The sequence below is a fragment of the Lutra lutra genome, chromosome 11, assembly GCF_902655055.1.
Source record: "Lutra lutra chromosome 11, mLutLut1.2, whole genome shotgun sequence".
Taxonomy (NCBI): Eukaryota; Metazoa; Chordata; class Mammalia; order Carnivora; family Mustelidae; genus Lutra; species Lutra lutra.
In genome coordinates, this window is record NC_062288.1 from 90,975,912 (window position 1) to 90,994,662 (window position 18,751).

Consider the following 18,751-nt stretch of genomic DNA (forward strand, 5'->3'; position numbering starts at 1 on the left):
ACAAGAAAACATTCACAAAATACATATCTGACAAAAAAATTCATATCCAAAATACATTTAAAAACCTCCTACAAATCAATAATAAAAGACGATACAATTTACACAAATAGCCAATAAGCACTTCATGTGTCTAACACTACTGGTCATCAAGGAAAAGCACATCAAAACTACACAGAAACATCACTACATGAGATAGCTACATGAGAATAGCTACAATCAATAAACCTAACAATTCCAAGTGAGGGAAGGAAGCAACTAGAACTGCCACATTTTGATTAGAGTGTAAGTGGGACAACTACTTTTGGAAACTAGCAGTTTCTAATAAAGTTATTCACACACCCTATAACCCAGAAATTCCTCTCCTAGATATACCCAAGTGAAATGAGTGCATATGCCTACAAAAAGACTTCCACCAAAAAGGTCAACAGAAGCATTATTCATAACAGTCTCTTTCCTCTCCCAGCAAAAAAGTAATTTATTCAAATGTCCATCAATAGCAGAGTGGATAAATTCTGCTACGTTCACACAATGGAATACTACTTCACAATAGAAAAGAAACTGATATAAATTACTATTTTGATAAATCTGAAATATATTATTATGTTAAGAGCAAGGAGTCATGCACAAAAAAGATTGTATGAGTCCATTATGTAAAGTTTTAAATAAGCCAAGCTAATCAAAATTACAGACTGGTCACCTCCTAGGGCAGGCTGTGGTACTAACTGGAAAGGGACACAAGTTTAAGCTATCTGAAGTGATAAAAATGTTCCATATCTTGATCTGGATTTTGGAGACAAGTATATATACATATGTAAAAGGTCAATATTCTACTTGATATCAATTACACTTCAATAACATACTGTGTAAAGTTTAAAAAAAAGGAAAGAAGATGAAGGGGAAAAGAAACGGAAGGAAGAAATGACACTTTAAACTTCATGGTCTGGGGCACCTGGGTGGCTCAGTTGGTTAAGCATCCAACTCTTGATCTCAGCTCAAGTCTTGATCTCAGGGTCATGAATTCAAGCCCTGCACTGGGCTCCAGTGGAGCCTACTTAAAAAGCAAAAACAAAAAAACTGTAACTGCAAGGGGAGTTTAACAGTTCCATTTTCTTTAATTTGTCCACAGACTTTTAAATTTCAATAGCGTATCCATTCTTCTAATACAATTTTACATATTAATATATTACCTGTTTGTGACTTCAAACTCTGTTCAAATTTAATTTTTCCATAGCAAAAGGTCAATTATTTAACTTCACCATAAGACAATCAGCAATAACAAAAAAAAGCAACAATTAGAAAAAAATGTTTAAGTCACACACATTCCCATATTCTAATGTATAAAGTTTTCTGCACCTACGTGGACATCTATTACATGTTTGTTTAAAACAAAAAGGGTAAGGGGCACCTGGCTGTCTCAGTCAGTGGAGCATGCAACTCTTGATCTTGGGGTTGTGGGTTTGAGCCCCATACAGGGTACAGAGATTACTTAAAAATAAAATCTTAAAAAAAAAAAAAAAAAAAAAAGGACCATGCTACACACTGTTCTGGAATCCAGCCCCTGCTTAATGCAATTAACAGCTTTCCTTTGCATAAATCACGGGTGATGATTCCCAGTGCTTAATATTCTACTACACATGTCCTGTAATTTATTTAATTAGTCCCATTATAAAACACTTCTAAATTTTCTTTCTACTACATACAATATTGAAACATACATTCCATCTGTGTTGATTTTCTTCATTTGGATTACTTTCACTGTAACTCTGAATGTGCTGACATGGTTCTCTGAGGCCATTTAGAACCTTTGCCATTTGATCTGACTCTGATCAGAAATGGCCAGATTTCTTCTTCAATGGCCAGACAGTAAATATTTCAGGCTCTGAGGACCACAGACTATCTATGCTGCATATTCTTTAATTTTTACAACCTTTAAAAAATGTAAAAGCCACTCTTAGCTCATAGACCTTCCAAAAATAGTCCATGGACAGGATTTGGTCTGCAGGCTACAATGTGCTGACCCCTGACAAAGATTATGTTCTCTAAAGACCCATGAAGACAGGAAGTTACCCTAGAATTCTGGGTGGTGTGTGCCAGTCACCATAGTTTATTGGACAGTCTAATGAAGTAAGTTTGAGTCTTAGTGAGTTTTAAGGAAGAAATTCATTTTTCATAAGAACTCTTCTTTTAACTCCCATAAGACTATCCAACCCCATCCTGACTAGATAAAAAATTTTAGTTTTTAAAATTATAAAGGCTAGTATACAAAAGGACATGAATGATTTTAATTTTCAAGATGTTATTTATTTATTTGACAGACAGAGATCACAAGTAGGCAGAGAGGCAGGCAGAGAGAGAGGGGGAAGCAGGCTCCCCGCTGAGCAGAGAGCCTGATGCGGGGCTCGATCCCAGGACCCTGGGATCATGACCTGAGCCGAATGCAGAGGCTTTAACCCACTGAGCTACCCAGGCACCCCATGAATGATTTTAAAATGTTTATCAGAGTAAGTGGTTTTGCTAATGTTTGCAACTCTTCAACTACTTTTATCAAATATTCAGAAGATAATCTTTGAAAGGCTACTGCTAACAAACACTGTACATGCAACTGTGGCTAACATCATGATTCACAGCTAAAGGAATAAATATTATCACCTAAATGTTCTCATCTTATTCCACACCCTGTCCTTGCTTTATCTAGAAAATCTTTAGAAATAACAGGTGGAAGAAATGCAACAAAGATAATATTAAAAAATGTATCTCAGGGCATCTGGGTGGCTCAGTTGGTTAAGCAACTGCCGTCAGCTCAGGTCATGATCCCGGACTCTTGGGATCGAGCCTCACATCCAGCTCCCAAATCCATGGGGAGTCTGCTTCTCCCTCTGTCTGACCTTCTCCGCTCTCATGCTCTCTCTCTCAAATAAATAAATAAAATCTTTTAATAAATAAACAAACACACACAAAAATAAATAAATAAATGTATCTCAGGGAGCCTGCGTGGCTCAGTTGGTTAAGTGTCCAACTCTTGATTTTGGCTCCGGTGATGATCTCAGGGTCGTGAGACTGAGCCGCACATTGGGCTCCACACTAGGAAGGAAGCCTGCTTAATATTCTCTCTAATATTCTTAATATTCTCTCTAATATTCTTAATATTCTCTCTTCCTCTCTCTGCTTTTTACCTCCCCTCCACTCACTCTCTCTCAAAAATAAAAAATAAATAAATAAAAATAAAAATCTACTGGGTTGGTTCCTTTGGTTTCTAGTGACTGGATTGAAACAGAACAGGAAATTACAAAAAATTATTAACTTACTCCAGTTTTACCCTATGTCCCTAGATTCAATCTCCCTATTTTTGTCCAGTATTATATGTCTACTTTACTGGAGTCCCTGGATGCTTCAGAGTCAGAGGAGAAGGCTGAGGACTGCTGGGAACTACAGATCAGCCCAGAGCTACTGGCTCATGGGCGCCAAAAAATATTAAATCTGCTGAATGAAGGCTCTGCCCAGGATCTGCGCAGCCTGCAGCGCATTGGCCAAAAGAAGGCCCAGCTCATCGTGGGCTGGAGGGAGCTCCATGGCCCCTTCAGCCAGATGGAGGACCTGGAACGCGTGGAGGGCATATCCGGGAAACAGATGGGAGTCATTCCTGAAGGCGAACATCTTGGGTCTCGCCGCGAGCCAGCGCTGAGGCCCCTCCTGACTGCCAGCTCCTTTCCTTCCTGTGCCATGTTTTTGTTTTGTTCTTTAAATCCTCATATAACAGATAGTCTTCCTATCTGCACTCAAAGACAAAGGAGGAGAGCAAGAAGAAAAAGAGATGGAATAATGAAAGACTGGGTAATTATCAACCACATGTCCCTAAGACAAAGACCTAAGACTCTCTCACAAGAAAACATGGACTCTTCCTACAAATGGTTTTGTCCTTACAGGTTCTGGAAGATTTCTTACTAATGAAAACCTTTAAACATGCAAATATTGAACAGATTCTCTATTTTAATTAGACTCAAGATGAGAAAGGGTCAGAAAATTAGGTATGCAGAGCAGAATATCTAGGTTATAGTTCTAATTGTTGTAATAACTAGTTTCAAGAAGTTGGTCAAGTTACTGACTTTCTATAGACCTGTGGCTTCTTTGTCTATAAAATAAAATTGACTTTCTATGGGCCTGAGGCTTCTCTATCTATATCAGATAAATATCTAAGGTCTCTTCTGATTCTAAAATTCTAAAAATGCAAAATGACTACATTAAATCTCTGCAGTTAAGCACAAAATATTTTAAGAGGATCAAATAATAGGAACACCTAGCTGGCTCAGTCAGTGCAGCGTACAACTCTTGCTCTTGGGGTAATGAGCTGGAGCCCCACCTTGGGTGCACAGAGTACTTAAAAACAGCATCTTTTAAAAAAAGTATCAAATAATATGATAACCAACAATAGGAGTAAAATGCTACTTAGGAAATATTTAATGATAATCAACATTCTATGATTTTAAAATTTTAAATTCTCACCATTCTTAAGAAACTCTTTTATTTAATAAAGTCTAATGTTTTAATGTTTAATGTTAATAGATGGCTCTTAATTTTAGTGTTATAAAGTGTTTTTAGAAAAATCTAAATAGAAGTTAATACATAAAAAAGCTTCTCCCAAGGCATAAGAAACATAAATTGAAGCTTTACTAATTTGGACTGAAAGAGTCTAAACTGGAGAGCACATCTTTGTATACACAGTGTATCTTATACATCATATTACTACTGATGCACTAAGTCACTGAAGATGATTTGGAAGACAGCTCAACTATTAAGCAGGTTTTTCATAAATCTGATTTATTTTCTAAGCTGATACTCTCTGGTTTTAACAAATTAATGTAATTTTAAATAAAAGGACAGGACTTCATTAGGTGTACCAAGAGTGCTGAATCCTATAAGTAATAAAACCAGATGAGAAAATACAAAATGCTTCCTAAAACTTACTTGACAAAAACCTCCAATTTTAAACATTTTTAAGAGTGTATTTTTGTGTATATGTATAAAATCTCAGAAGTATGTATGCCAAACTGACCAGAGGAGCTAGTTAACTAAGTGATCTAAAGATCTAAATGGGCAGTGCACAGAAAATAGAAAAGAAAGGAAAATTTACAAATTCGTTCCATGAGGCCAGCATTACCCTAATAACAAAACCAAATAAAGTCACTACTAAAAAAGAGAACTACAGGCCAGTGTCCTGATAAACAAGGTGCAAAAATTCTCAAAAAATACTAGCAAACCAAATTCAACAATGCCTTAAAAAATAATTCACCAGGGCACTTGGGTGGCTCAGTTTAAGTGTCTGCCTTCAGCTCAGATCATGATCCCATGGTCCTGGGATTGAGCCTCACTGTCGGGCTCCCTGCTTGGTCCGTACTTGGTGGGGAGCCTGCTTCTCCAATCCCCTCTGCTGTTCCTCCCTGCCCACCTCACTTGTGCTCTCTGGCTCTCTCTATCTCTGTCTGTCAAATAAATAAATAAAATCTTAAAAAAAAAAATACCATTCACTATGATCAAGTAGGATTTATTCCTAGGTTGCAAGGATGGTTCAACATTTCCAAATCAATGTGATATACCATGTCCATAAGAGAAAGGATAAGAACCATATGATCATTTCAATAGATGAAGAAAAAGCATGACAAAGTACATCCATGCATGAAAAAAAACCCTCAACAAAGTAGGTTTAAAGGGAACACACTTCAACATAATAAAGTTCATAAATGAAAAATCCACAGCTAACAACACCCTTAATAGTGAAAAACTGAGTTTTTCCCCTAAGATCAGGAACAACACAAGGATGTCCACTTTCACCACCTCTATCCAATTAGTACTGGAAGTCCTATCCATAGCAACCAGACAACAAAAAGAAATATATCCAGATTGGTAAGGAAGAAGTAATACTTTTACTATTGGCAGATGACATGATATTCTATATAGAAAACCCTAAAAGATTCCATCAAAAAACTGGTAGAACTGGGGCACCTTGGGGGCTCAGTCGGTTAAGTGTCTGCCTTCAGCTTGAGTCATGATTACAGGGTTCTGGGATTGACCCCCACATCGGGCTCCCTGTTAATCTGCTGCATGCTCTCTCCCTCTGCTTCCTCCCTGCCACTCATGCTCTCTCCCTACCCCCTCAAATAAATACATAAAATCTTAAAAAAAAAAAGAAAAAGAAACCTGCTAGAACTAATAAACAAATTTGGTAAAGTTGCAGGATATAAAATCAATGTACCGAAATCTCTCATTTCTAATACACCAATAATGAAGCAGAAGAGAAATTAAGAAAACAATCCCATTTACAACTGGACCAAAGATAATAAGATATCTAGGAATAAACCTAACCAAAAAGGTGAAAGTCCTGTACTGTGAAAACTATAAAACACTTATAAAAGAAACTGAAGATAACACAAAGAAATGGAAAGACATTCCATACTCATGGATTGGAAGAATAAATATTGTTATCATGTCTCTCCTACCCAAGGAAATCTACATATTCAATGCAATCCCTATCAAAACACACCAGCATTTGTCACAGAGCTAGAACAATCCTAAAATTTATATGGAACTACAAAAGACTCTGAACAGCCAAAGCAATCTTAAAAAGGAAAACAAAGCTGGAGGCATCGCAATTCTCACATCAAGTTTTATTATAAAGCTACAGTAATCCAAACAGTATGGTACTGGCACAAAAATGGACACATAAATTAATGGAGCAGATCAGAAAATCCAAAATAAACCCACAATCACATGGTCAACTAATCTTTGACAAATCAAAAAAAAAAAAAAAATACCCAATGGAAAACATCTGTCTCTTCAACATATGGTATTGGGAAAACTGGACAGGAAAATGCAGAGAGTGAACCTAGATCACTTTCTTACACCAAACACAAAAGTAAATTCAAAATGGACTAAAGACCTATGAGACCTGAACCCATAAAAATCCTGGAAGAAAACACAGGCAGTAAGCTCTTTGACATTGCCATAGCAACTTTCTTCTAGGTATGTCTCCTGAGGCAAGGGAAACAAAAGCAAAAACAAACTGTTGGGACTACATCAAATAAAAAGCAAAGGAAACCATCAACAAAACAAAAAGGCAACTTACAGAATGGAAGAAGATATTTGCAAGTGACATATCTGAAGAAGGGTTATTACCCAAAATACATAAGGAACTTTTAAAATTCAACACCCAGGGGCAAGTGGGTGGCTCAGTTTTTGGGTGTCTGCCTTCAGCTTCTGTCACGATTCCAGGGTCCTGAGATCAACCCCAGTGGCAGGCTCCCTGCTCAGCAGGAGGCCTGCTTCTCCCTCTCCCACTCCCCTTGCTTATATTCCCTCTCTCGCTGTCTCTCTCTGTCAAATAAATAAAATCTTAAAAAATAAATAAATAAAATAAAATTCAACACCAAAAAAATGAATAATCCAATTAAAATACAGGCAGAAGACATGAATAGGCATTTCTTCAAAGACATACAGATGGCCAGCAGACATGAAAAGATGGGCAACATCACTCACCATCAGGGAAATGCCAATGAAAATCACCATGAGGTATCACCTCACACCTGTCAGAATAGCTATAATCAAACCACAAGAAACAACGGGTGTTGGCGAGGAGATGGAGAAAAAGGAACCCTCTTGCACTATCGGGGGAATGCAAACTAGTACAGCCACTGTGGAAAACAGTATGGAAGTTACCCAAGAAGGTAAAAATAGGGGGCGCCTGGGTGGTTCAGTGGGTTAAGCCTCTGCCTTCAGCTTCAGGGTCCTAGGATCAAGGGAGCCCCGTATTGAGCTCTCTGCTCAGCGGGGAACCTGCTTCCCCCTCTCTCTCTGACTGCCTCTCTGCCTACGTGGGATCTCTCTCTCTGTCAAATAGATAAATATTTTTAAAAATCTTTTTTAAAAAAATCTCCCTTCTACCCAGGGAAGGACACAGAGAAAGAAACAGACACAGCACCAAGGCCTGAATAATTCCAACCTCGGAAAGATTGCAGTGGAGAAAAAGAATGCACGTAAAGACCACAAAAGATCATCCAGGAGAAGTAGGAGGTAAAAAAGCATAATGACTAGAGATTGAGAAAAGTGGTCAAGTTTGAGAAATTTTCTAATAGGGGAGATAGTCTAGATGTTAAAGTAAGGAAAAGCAGTAAGTTTCAAGAATGACCCTCAATATAACTCCCACAGATGACCAAGAATATTCATTCATTCTTTAAAATATTGAGTATCTACTATGTACAAGGAAGGTACTTTTCCAAGCATGGGGATCACTTGAATAAACATATCTAGAATTAAAACTTGTGAGGGCTTATGAAATATAAATTTTTAACTCAGATATTTAATAAAGCTTTGAAACTGAATATATGCCTGGACATTGATTTATGTATCCAAAAAGTTCCTCTTTTGTTTAAGCCAATTTGGGTCAAGTTTTATGTCCTTTGGGACGAGAGAGTATCTTCTCTGGATATTCCTTCTTTAGTCTTACCTTTAATCTACTCTTCAAAAAGAAGTCAGAATAAAATTACACATTTGATGATGTTACTCTCTTCAACTCTTCCATGGCTTTATACTGTACTTAAATAAAAGTATATGAACTATAAAGTTATTCATGATATAGCCTTAGAGTCATCTCACTTCCATTCCCCTCTATACTATGCTTCAAACACCTGCCTTGAGAAAATTTTGTTTTTTGTGTGTGGGTGGGGTTTTTTTTTGCTACTTCCACCCCTCAGTCCCTTTGGGGAAAACAGCTGAAATATATACTTATCATAAAACCTAGCAATTCCACTTCTAGATACTTACCCAAGAGAAATGAAAACATATGTCCACAAAAGGGCTTATAAATGCATGGTGAGGGGCACCTGGATGGCTCAGTTGGTTAAGCATCTGACTCTTTATTTTGGCTTAGGTCATGATCTCAGGAACATGAGTTCGAACCCTATGTTGGATTTCACGTTGGGTGCGGCGCCTGCTTAAGAGTCTCTCTCTCCTTCTGTCCCTCCTCCAACTCCTCCCTGCTCACATGTGCGCGAGCGCACACTTCTCTCTCTCTCTCTCTCAAAAATAAATGAATGAGGGGCACCTGGGTGGCTCAGTGGGTTAAAGCCTCTGCCTTCAACTCAGGTCATGATCTCAGAGTCCTGGGATTGAGCCCCACATCGGGCTCTCTGCTCAGAATGGAGCCTGCTTCCTCCTCTCTCTCTGCCTGCTTCTCTGCCTACTTGTGATCTCCGTCTGTCAAATAAATAAATAAAATCTTTTTAAAAAAATAAATAAATAAATAAATAAATAAATGAAGGGTTAATTTACGCAGCTTTAGTCATAATAGCCAAGATGAGAACAAACAGTTCACCAACAAATCCGTTCACCAATATGTGAACGAATAAACAAACTGAAGTATAGTCATTCAGTGGAACAGTAAATAGTACTCACAATAAAAAATAACTGCTGACGTATATGTAACACGGACAAATCTCAGAAGCATTACGCTAACTACAAGAAGTCAGTCAGAAAATTATCCTACTTATATAAAATTCCATTAACAGCCAAAACTAAGCTCTGATAACAAACAGAACAAAAACTGACTGTGGAGTAGAAAGGGGTAGGAGGGAATTTTCTGGGGTGACTGGAATGTTACAGATCTCAATGGAGAGGTGAATTATACAGCTGCAAGCATTTATCACAGCTTAACTGAACACTCAATATATCTCTTATTACTCACATTATTTCATCACTTACTATATATTCATTACTTATCGCTTATTACTCACTTATACATCACTCACATATTTTACTATATGTAACTGATACCTCAAATTGTTTAAGTATCTTTAAAAAAAAAACAATAAAATCTTTACTTATCGCTCTCTGTGCCTTACGGGTAAACCTAATCTATTACAATTTGGTTCTACTATTCAGCTGGTAGGAAAGACTGGGAAGGAAGCAAAGCACATAGTAGGAAGATTAGGAGAGGAAAGGGCGGGGAAGTCTCCCAGTACATGTCCTAGAGGTATAGAATCTGAAATACTCAAAATAATTATCCTAAATGACCAACAAACCTTCAGTGAGTGAACTGGGAATAGAAAGAGGGGATCCTAGTTGATAAAAGTCACTATGCAGGGGCGCCTGGGTGGCTCAGTGGGTTAAAGCCTCTGCCTTCGGCTCAGGTCATGATCCCAGGGTCCTGGGATTGAGCCCCGCATCAAGCTCTCTGCTCGGCAGGAACCTGCTTCCTCCTCTCTCTCTGCCTGCCCCTCTTCCTACTTGTGATCTCCGTCAGTCAAATAAATAAATAAAATCTTTAAAAAAAAAAAAAAAGTCACTATGCATGCAAATCCAGTAAGATACCACTCAAACTACTGAAAGAAAATTGGTATCTTATAAAACATGAGATTCCTAAAAACAAAAACAAAAACAATGACTTAAACACAGAACATTTTGCAATTAATTAGTATGAGAATTGTGACACAAGCACCACCTTCAAAAATGGTACTAAAATTGTAAATTAAGTACCTATAAAAAAACAAATTAAAGACAAATTTTGGGTACCTGGGTGGCTCAGTCAATTAAGTATCTGCCTTTGGTTCAGGTCATAATCTGAGGGTCCTGGGATCAAGTCCTGCATCTGGCTGGCTCCCTGCTCAGCAGGGAGTTTGCTTCTCCCCTCCTACTCCCCCTCTCCTCCCTGCTCATGCTCTCTTGCACTCTGTCTCTCTTGCTCGTGTAAATAAATAAATAAATTTTTAAAAAATTAAATGAAAAGACTAATTTTAAAGGAATCTGGTAAGATTGTTTTGGGAAACAAATCATCAAGAGATACAAGTAGAAAACAGCCTTGAAAGTAACTTATTGATTGTTCTTTTCCTTCTGTGAACTCCATATACTCAGCTCCTGAGTACACAATGACTTGCATTACTCATAACTATCTTATGTTACATGAGACAATCTTGTCACTCAACTAGACTTATGCTAGTGCCCTGAAGGCAGTGTTCCTAACCTAGCAGAGAGTTATACAGCACATTTATTAGCCAAACAAGATATTGCTATATATTATATTAATTGTTCCTCTACAAGTAGGTAATGGTAGAAAGCATCTCACATCACTTAAGCAGTGTTCTCAAAGTAGCCCTAAAATGATTGGCTTCAAAAGAAATAAAAGAAGAAAAAACCTTAATTATACACCTTACAAATTATAAAAAAATTCTAAACAAATAAGAGTTCTAAAAAGTGTCACAAATAGAAAAGTAAATAAAAATATTCATTCACTCAACCTATTTAAGCATTCCCTGTTTTCGGACAAATGAGCTATGATATTGTTAATTTTAAAAGATTATTTTTAAAGATTATTTCTAAACTGCGGTTAGTTAACTTGCAGCTTATATTAAATATTATATAATTTGTATATTAAAAACTATATTCAAAAATAATAAGGAAGAAATGGGGCTACATTAATATTTTTTGGCTAAATGAAAAGAATAAACAAGAAAAACTATTAAAACAAGACAAAAGTAGTTTTTATATTCACATCCCCAAAAAAGATATTATGGCATTGCTAACTTGGCAAAGAATTAAAAATAAGCTTTTTTTTTTTTAATGGACTGAACTGAGCAGACACAGAGAGACAAATTAAGCACAGTATTTACTGACAAACTGCAGGATAAAAGTAGTGTATTATTCTATTCAGAAACTAGAGGGACATCAGACAAAAGAAGAACTCCTCTGTTTCAAGAGTACAATAGTACTCTTTATGACTTTCCTTCCAGGGACACTCTATTTTATTATGTTAATAACCGATCTTAATTTTTAAACTGGTTTTGATTCAAAACATTAACACAGTGCTAGAAGGCTGCATAACCAAATGTTCTGGTTAAGAGTTAACATTTTTTTCGACCTGCTTCTGATTTGTTGTTCCTGTTAAATTTCTACACAAAGCAGGGATGCCTGGGTGGCTCAGGTCATGATCCTAGGGTCCTAGGATCAGTCCCGTATCTGGCTCTCTGCTCAGCACGGAGCCTGCTTCCCCCTCTCTCTCTGCCTGCCTCTCTGCCTACTTGTGATCTGTCTCTCTGTCAAATAAATAAAAATCTTAAAAAAAAAAAAAATTCTACACAAAGCAAATGAAAATGTAAATAAAAGGAACTCCACAAGACCATTATACTCCTAGTTAAGTTAACGTTTTAAAACAGTGATACCGATTCTAAGTATGTTGAAACTGAGGTGCTTACATACATATATAACATTACAATTGGTTCAATCCTTATGAAAATCAATACAATGCAAAATCTATAATGATGACACTATCCTCTGCTCCAGCGATATTCCAGTGAATAATTTAACTAAAAGAAATGTAAGCTGTTTCAACCTTGCCTAACACTTGAGAGTGAAGTTATTACACCTTGCAGTCAATTTAAAGGAGCTACACAGTCTGGTTTAAGTCTGTTATAAAGATCTGTATTTCTAGCACCCAAACTGCCTTTGCTGTATTCCACAGGTGTTGCCTATGTAACAGAACCAATGGCAACTACACGAGAAAACTTTACCAAAGATATGGATAAGTCAGTCACATAAAAACAGAATTCTGCATTTTAAAATCTCATCACTGGAAGAGGAAGCCTCCAAAATAAGAGACCGACATCATGACTGTTACCTTTAAGGTGAAGGGCAACTGAAATACAAAAGAATTAGAAGAACTGGGAAACTCACTGAATATGACAATAGAGTTAGGAGTCCTACAACATCAAAGAGAAACTGCTTACGATTTTCTCAAGGATTAGCTAAAAAATAAAGCATCAATCTTTTACCCAATTGGTAAAAAATACTAATAGCAGAGTTAATCAACAAAATTAAGCAGACAGACTAAAACTGTACGTGCTAAATATGTTTCTGCCTAAAACCTGGTAGGTTAACTCTTCTTGACAAAATTTCGATGTACAATACGTAAGAAAACCCAATTTGGGGGACACCTGGGTGGCTCAGTTGGTTAAGCCACTGCTTTCGGCTCAGGTCATGATCCTGGATTCCCAGGATCAAGACCCACATCAGGCTCCCAGATCTGCAGGGAGTCTGCTTCTCCTCTAACCTTCTCCCCTCTCATGCTCGCGCTCTTTCTCTCTGATAAATAAATAAAATCTCTTAAAAAAAAAAAGAAAAGAAAAAAAAGAAAACCCAATTTGGTAGAAGCAAGATGGAAAGGAAACTAGCAAACATCAACTATAATCTGCAAAATTATGTAAGGACAAAAATCTAATCGATCAATTAAGTGTTTGTTGTGAAATGTAAGAGGCAGGGCGCCTGGGTGGCTCAGTTGGTTGAGCGACTGCCTTCAGCTCAGGTCATGATCCTGGAGTCCTGGGATCGAGTCCCGCATCAGGCTCCCAGCTCCACGGGGAGTCTGCTTCTCTCTCTGACCTTCTCCTCGCTCACGCTCTCTCTCACTGTCTCTCTCTCTCTCTCAAATAAATAAATAAAATATTAAAAAAAAAAAAGAAAGAAATTTAAGAGACAAAGGACTGACCCCAATAAAAATAATTTCAGTTAAGAAAAAAAAGTCTGAGGGGCGCCTGAGCCTGACTGGCTCAGTCGTTAAGCTTCTGCCTTCAGCTCAGGTCATGATCCCAGGGTCCTGGGTTCGAGCCCCGAATTGGGCTCCCTTCTCAGCGGGAAGCCTGCTTCTTCCCTCTCCCACTGCCCCTGCTTGTGTTCCCTCTCTTGCTGTGTCTCTCTCTGTCAAATAAATTTAAAAAATCTTTAAAAAAAAAGTCTGAAATGACAAGTATAATGTCACTACATAGAAATCTTACCAATAAATCTAAATGATCCAACACAATTTTCACAGAACATAATCTGATTAAATTCACATATATGCAGTCATGAGGAAGGTGGAGGCCATCCACCCAAACCACAAGATCAGTCACCAACCACGCAGTCAGTGGAGTAATATTCATATCAGAATTCTCATGGTATAATAAGCAACTGACAGGGATGCCTGGGTGGCTCAGCTGTTTAAGAGTCTGCCTTTGGCTCAGGTTGTAGTCCCAGGGTCCTGGGATCAAGTCCCACACTGAGCTCACTGCTCAGGGGGAGCCTGCTTCTCCCTCTGCCTGTGTTGCCCCTGCTTGTGCTTGCTCAATCTCTCTCTCTCTCTCTCTCTCTCTGACAAATAAATAAATAAATAAAATCTTTAAGAAAAATAGAAGTGGTAAAAATGATAATTGTGAGTTTATGTCCCCATCTTATTTCAGAAAGAATGGTAAGAATATATGACAACAGTAAAACAGTAATATCATGGTAAGTAAAATGAACACAAGAAAGTAAAACATAAAATAAGACTGAAAGGAAACACAGAAAAACTTGCAAAAAATAGTTTAACTTTGGGAGACTTTTGTTCTGCATGTCATTTTCCAGGGTTCTGCAATGAATATATACTAAAAATATTTTACTTTTACTAGTTAGTAAAAATGATAAAAATCAAATTACAACAAGTGTACCTATATTAACTCTTGTTTCCATCTTTTAGAACTCCAATGGCAACCACTATAAATAATTCCTGTGCATTCTTCAGATATATATAAACATATAAATATCTTCTTTTTATATTTTATTTAAATTCAATTAATTAACATATAATGTACCATTAGTTTCAGAGGAAGAGTTCAGTTATTCTCAGTTGCATATAACAGCCAGTGCTCATTACATCATGTGCCCTTCTTAATGCCCTCACCCAGTTACCCCAGTCTGCCCCCCACCTAAACATATCTTTTTTAACCGAAAATGAAAAGGTACACTATTCTGAACTATCAAGGTACACCATTTTGAGCCTTCCCTTTATCATTCAATATACACTAAGAATGTTTCTATCTTAATACATACTCCACACTTTTTCATGGCTATAACATAGTCCATCAAAGAAATGCACACATAATTTAACAAATCCTACTGACATTAATTTCAACAGTTCTCAGTCTTTTGGTATTACAATAATGCAATGCACACCCTTAAACATATGTTCCTGTGCATTAGTGTTTCAGAAACAAACCAATTCTCTAAACTTCAGTATGCTGAACAATAAACTCAGAATTACCAAATTTATAGATTCGTCTTAAGGATCTGAACAAATGAGACATACAAACTCTATTATATTTTGTATTACTAATACATATTACACTGATACATTAACACATCATTATATGCATTTATAACATAGTATATATATATATTTAATAACAACATGTATTGATGTTTATATATTTACATATTTGTTAACATAGAAATAAATGTAGATATGTTATATTTATAAATATTCTTTTTTAAAGATTGATTTATTTCAGAAAGAGAGAGAGAGGGCAGGGGGAGTGACTGAGGGAGAAGGCAAGGGAATCTCAAGCAGACTCTGTGCTGAGCATGGAGCCCAGTGCAAGCTCAATCTTAGGACCCTGAGATAACAACCTGAGTGGAAACCAAGAGCTGGATGCTTAACTAACTGTGCCACCCAGGAACCCCTGTAAATATTATTTCTACAAATATTTTATATTTATTATTATGTTAATAAACAGATCTGTTAATTTTGTGTCTCTAGTCATTAAAATTTTTAATTTATCTTTTGTGATGAGATTTAGGTCCCTTTTTTTCATTTGCTCCATTCTTGCTTGAATGAAATATTTCATTATTCCAGTCTTTAGTTAATTTCATTATTCTCAATGCCTTAGTATCATTCTTGAGTTTTGTAGCAATTAACCAAAATATTAGCATTTCTTACTGGTATGGTCGCTCCAGATATTTTTCAGTACATATTTACAGTAAACACATGTTAGATTTATAGTGAAATGATGATAACTGACTGTGAAATGTCCTTTGGGAAATAAAATACTCACAAAAATCAACAAAGCTATGACCCTTAGTTTACAAGTTAAACATTCCTTAAATAATGTTATGAGGACAAAAACTGTCAACCAAATCTCATCAAAAATCTTCAAAAGCTGGGTACCTGGGTGGCTCGGTAGTCAAGCATCTGCCTTTGGCTCAGGTCATGATCCCAGGATCCTGGGATCGAGTCCCACATCAAGTCCCACATCGGGCTCCCTGCTCAGCAGGAAGCCTACTTCTCCCTCTCCCACTCCCCCTACTTATTTTCCCTCTCCCACTGTGTCTCTGTCAAATAAATAAATAAAATCTTAAGGAAAAAAAAAATTTCAAGAGCTGTTTAAATCATTCCATCCAATATAAATAGCTGTAAATTTTATCAAAAACAAAAAAGCAAGGTTGGTATATGCACTTTAAATTTAACAAAAGAAATCTAAAAATACCAAAATGCTAAAATAAATAAGTAAAATAACTTTTTAGAAGACTTTAGAAAGCAGAAAATGCTGAGAAAAAAACTAAAACAACTTTTCAAAGGACTGGAAAGAAATCAGAGTATAAATGAAAAATCCTCCCACAAAATAATCTAATTTTGTCCACATTCACTAGGAAAATATTTTCCTGAAAACACTGATACAAGAAATCAGGAACTATGACAAAATTGACCTGTAGATTAAGTGACCTAGAGCCAGTTTATCTGTAGAAAAAATTCCTGGAAATGAAATTGTTGGATTAAGCAAGGTATATACAATTTTCCGTTTTTACAAACATTGCCAAATTGCCTGTTAAAAAGTTGCACAAATCTGCATTCTCACTAAAACCTATTAGAACCAAACATTTTAATCCTTACCAATCTAAAATGTAAATATGGCAATCACTGTTATTTTTAATTTGCATTTTTAAAAATGTAAGTGAGTGTACATACTTTATAATGGAAAAAACTCCTTTCAAAGCAATTAAATTATGAAAAAGCATGAAAAATATTTACATAATAAATTTTTAAGGCACACAAAATGGCTCTACGCTAAACATAAGAATGTAGAAACAAGTTCTCATATTAATAAGAAATCATAACATGCAAAAAAAATGAAAATGCTGTTTATTTTTGGATTCTGGAATTACACGTTTTTTTCATTCCTTTTCCAAATTTTCTCCAGTGTTATTATTATGCTGATTTTCTGTTAACAAAAAGTTCTAATGGCTTAGAAGTAAAGAATAAGCACAGCTTTTTATGCCACTCAGGGTTTTTTTTATTTCCTGACAATGGCCCACCCAGTTTTCAACTGCCTGGTGCCAAAACTGGATCATAATCTTCAATTTAGCACCTTCCTCCATTTTCTAAATCCCCCTCCTCTAGAATCCAATTTGTATACAGTTCTGTCTAATTAACTTCCCTTTAGACCAGTGCTTATGAAACTTCATAATACATACGAATCAGTTGGGTACCTTGTTGAAAATGCAGATTTTGATTCTATAGGTCTGAGGTGGAGTATTAAATTCTGCATTTCTAATAACCTCCCAGGTTATGCTAATGCTTTACATGTACAGCATTCTTCAAGTCACTCTTCAAATTAATAATTTTTAATTTGGCTTACAGATTCCTGTTCAAATTTAAATTCTCTCCTTGTGCTCAGGAATCCTCTCTACCCTCCTACTACTGCATAACTCTACTGCCTCAAAGAATGTCCTCCTCACGCTCCTTCCCACAGGTCATCATTTTGGGTGAGCAGTCCACTCAGATAGATAATGTTCATTTCAACTTCCTTTCCCACTCCACCTACCATTTGGTCAAGTATTACCTTTTCAAAAGACCACACAAATTAATCCTGTCCCACATTCTTTAATTATTCCTTTTCTGAATTTGTATAGTATTGCTTCATTAAGCATCTGGTGTCTAATGTCTTATATATTAGAACCCCTGTAGAGGCATTTGTCTTATGTTCCACAAAGTATCATGAGGACACAAATTTTCCTCTCATTTAATGCCTAGCAATATACTTAGCATATAATTCCTAATTCAGTCTAAATTTATCCAGAGAATCATACTTTGTGGGTGGCTTTTGAAAAAATAACAAAAACATACTGCAATACTTCACCTTGGAACAATAATATTTTGAGGCTAACTTGCCTCTAGAATAAATGTAAATTACACTGCCAACATAAGAACTAGTGACAATTCAGAACAAAGAATATTACATATTGTTAAAAACTACAGAGAATGTTAAATGAGACATGGGATATAAAGGATTTATGGGAAATAAAGAATTTTTACTAAGGGGGAGGAAATAAGAATAAAAAGAAAGTTATTGTCAATGATGCTATACAAACCAGTAATAAAGGACATGAACCAAATAGAATGGATCAGGCAGAGAGTAAGAAGAGAGTTGCATAGGGAGAGAGGTAGGTGATACTCCAGGAAAACTAGGTAGAGTCAAAAATAAGTAGGAGAACATACGTTCTTTTCAAGTGCCCATGGAACGTTCAGCCAACCACCACCCTGGGCCATAAACATAACCAATTTCAAAATCACACACAGTTGTTCTCTGATCATAATGAAATCCAACTAAAAATTAATAAATCTCCCACACTTGAAAATATACCAACATACTACTAAATAATCCATGAGCCAAAGAGGAAATCTCAAAGGAAATAATAGAGCTTTCATGTGTCAACTCTACCTCAATTAAATAAATAAGTAAGTTGAGAAAAATATAAATAGAGCAAAGTGAAAATGAAAATGGAGCATATCAAAATTAAGAACTGCAGCTAAAGCAGTAACCAGAGGAAATTTTACAGAACTGCTTACACTAGAAAAAAAGGTGAAGAAAGGTCTCAAATCAATGATGTGAGCTCCTACCTCAAGAAAGTACAAAATGAAGGGGAAAGT

General features: G+C 36.3%; 1 protein-coding gene and 1 pseudogene across 6 annotated transcripts in view; one reads left to right on the forward strand and one right to left on the reverse strand.

Annotated features, from left to right (window-relative positions):
• CNOT4 (CCR4-NOT transcription complex subunit 4) overlaps window positions 1-18,751 on the reverse strand; it is a 139,142-nt gene that overhangs the window by 97,720 nt on the left and 22,671 nt on the right. The gene's annotated exons all lie outside the window — the stretch shown is intronic.
• LOC125080529 (kinesin-like protein KIF22) lies at window positions 3,361-3,744 on the forward strand (annotated as a pseudogene).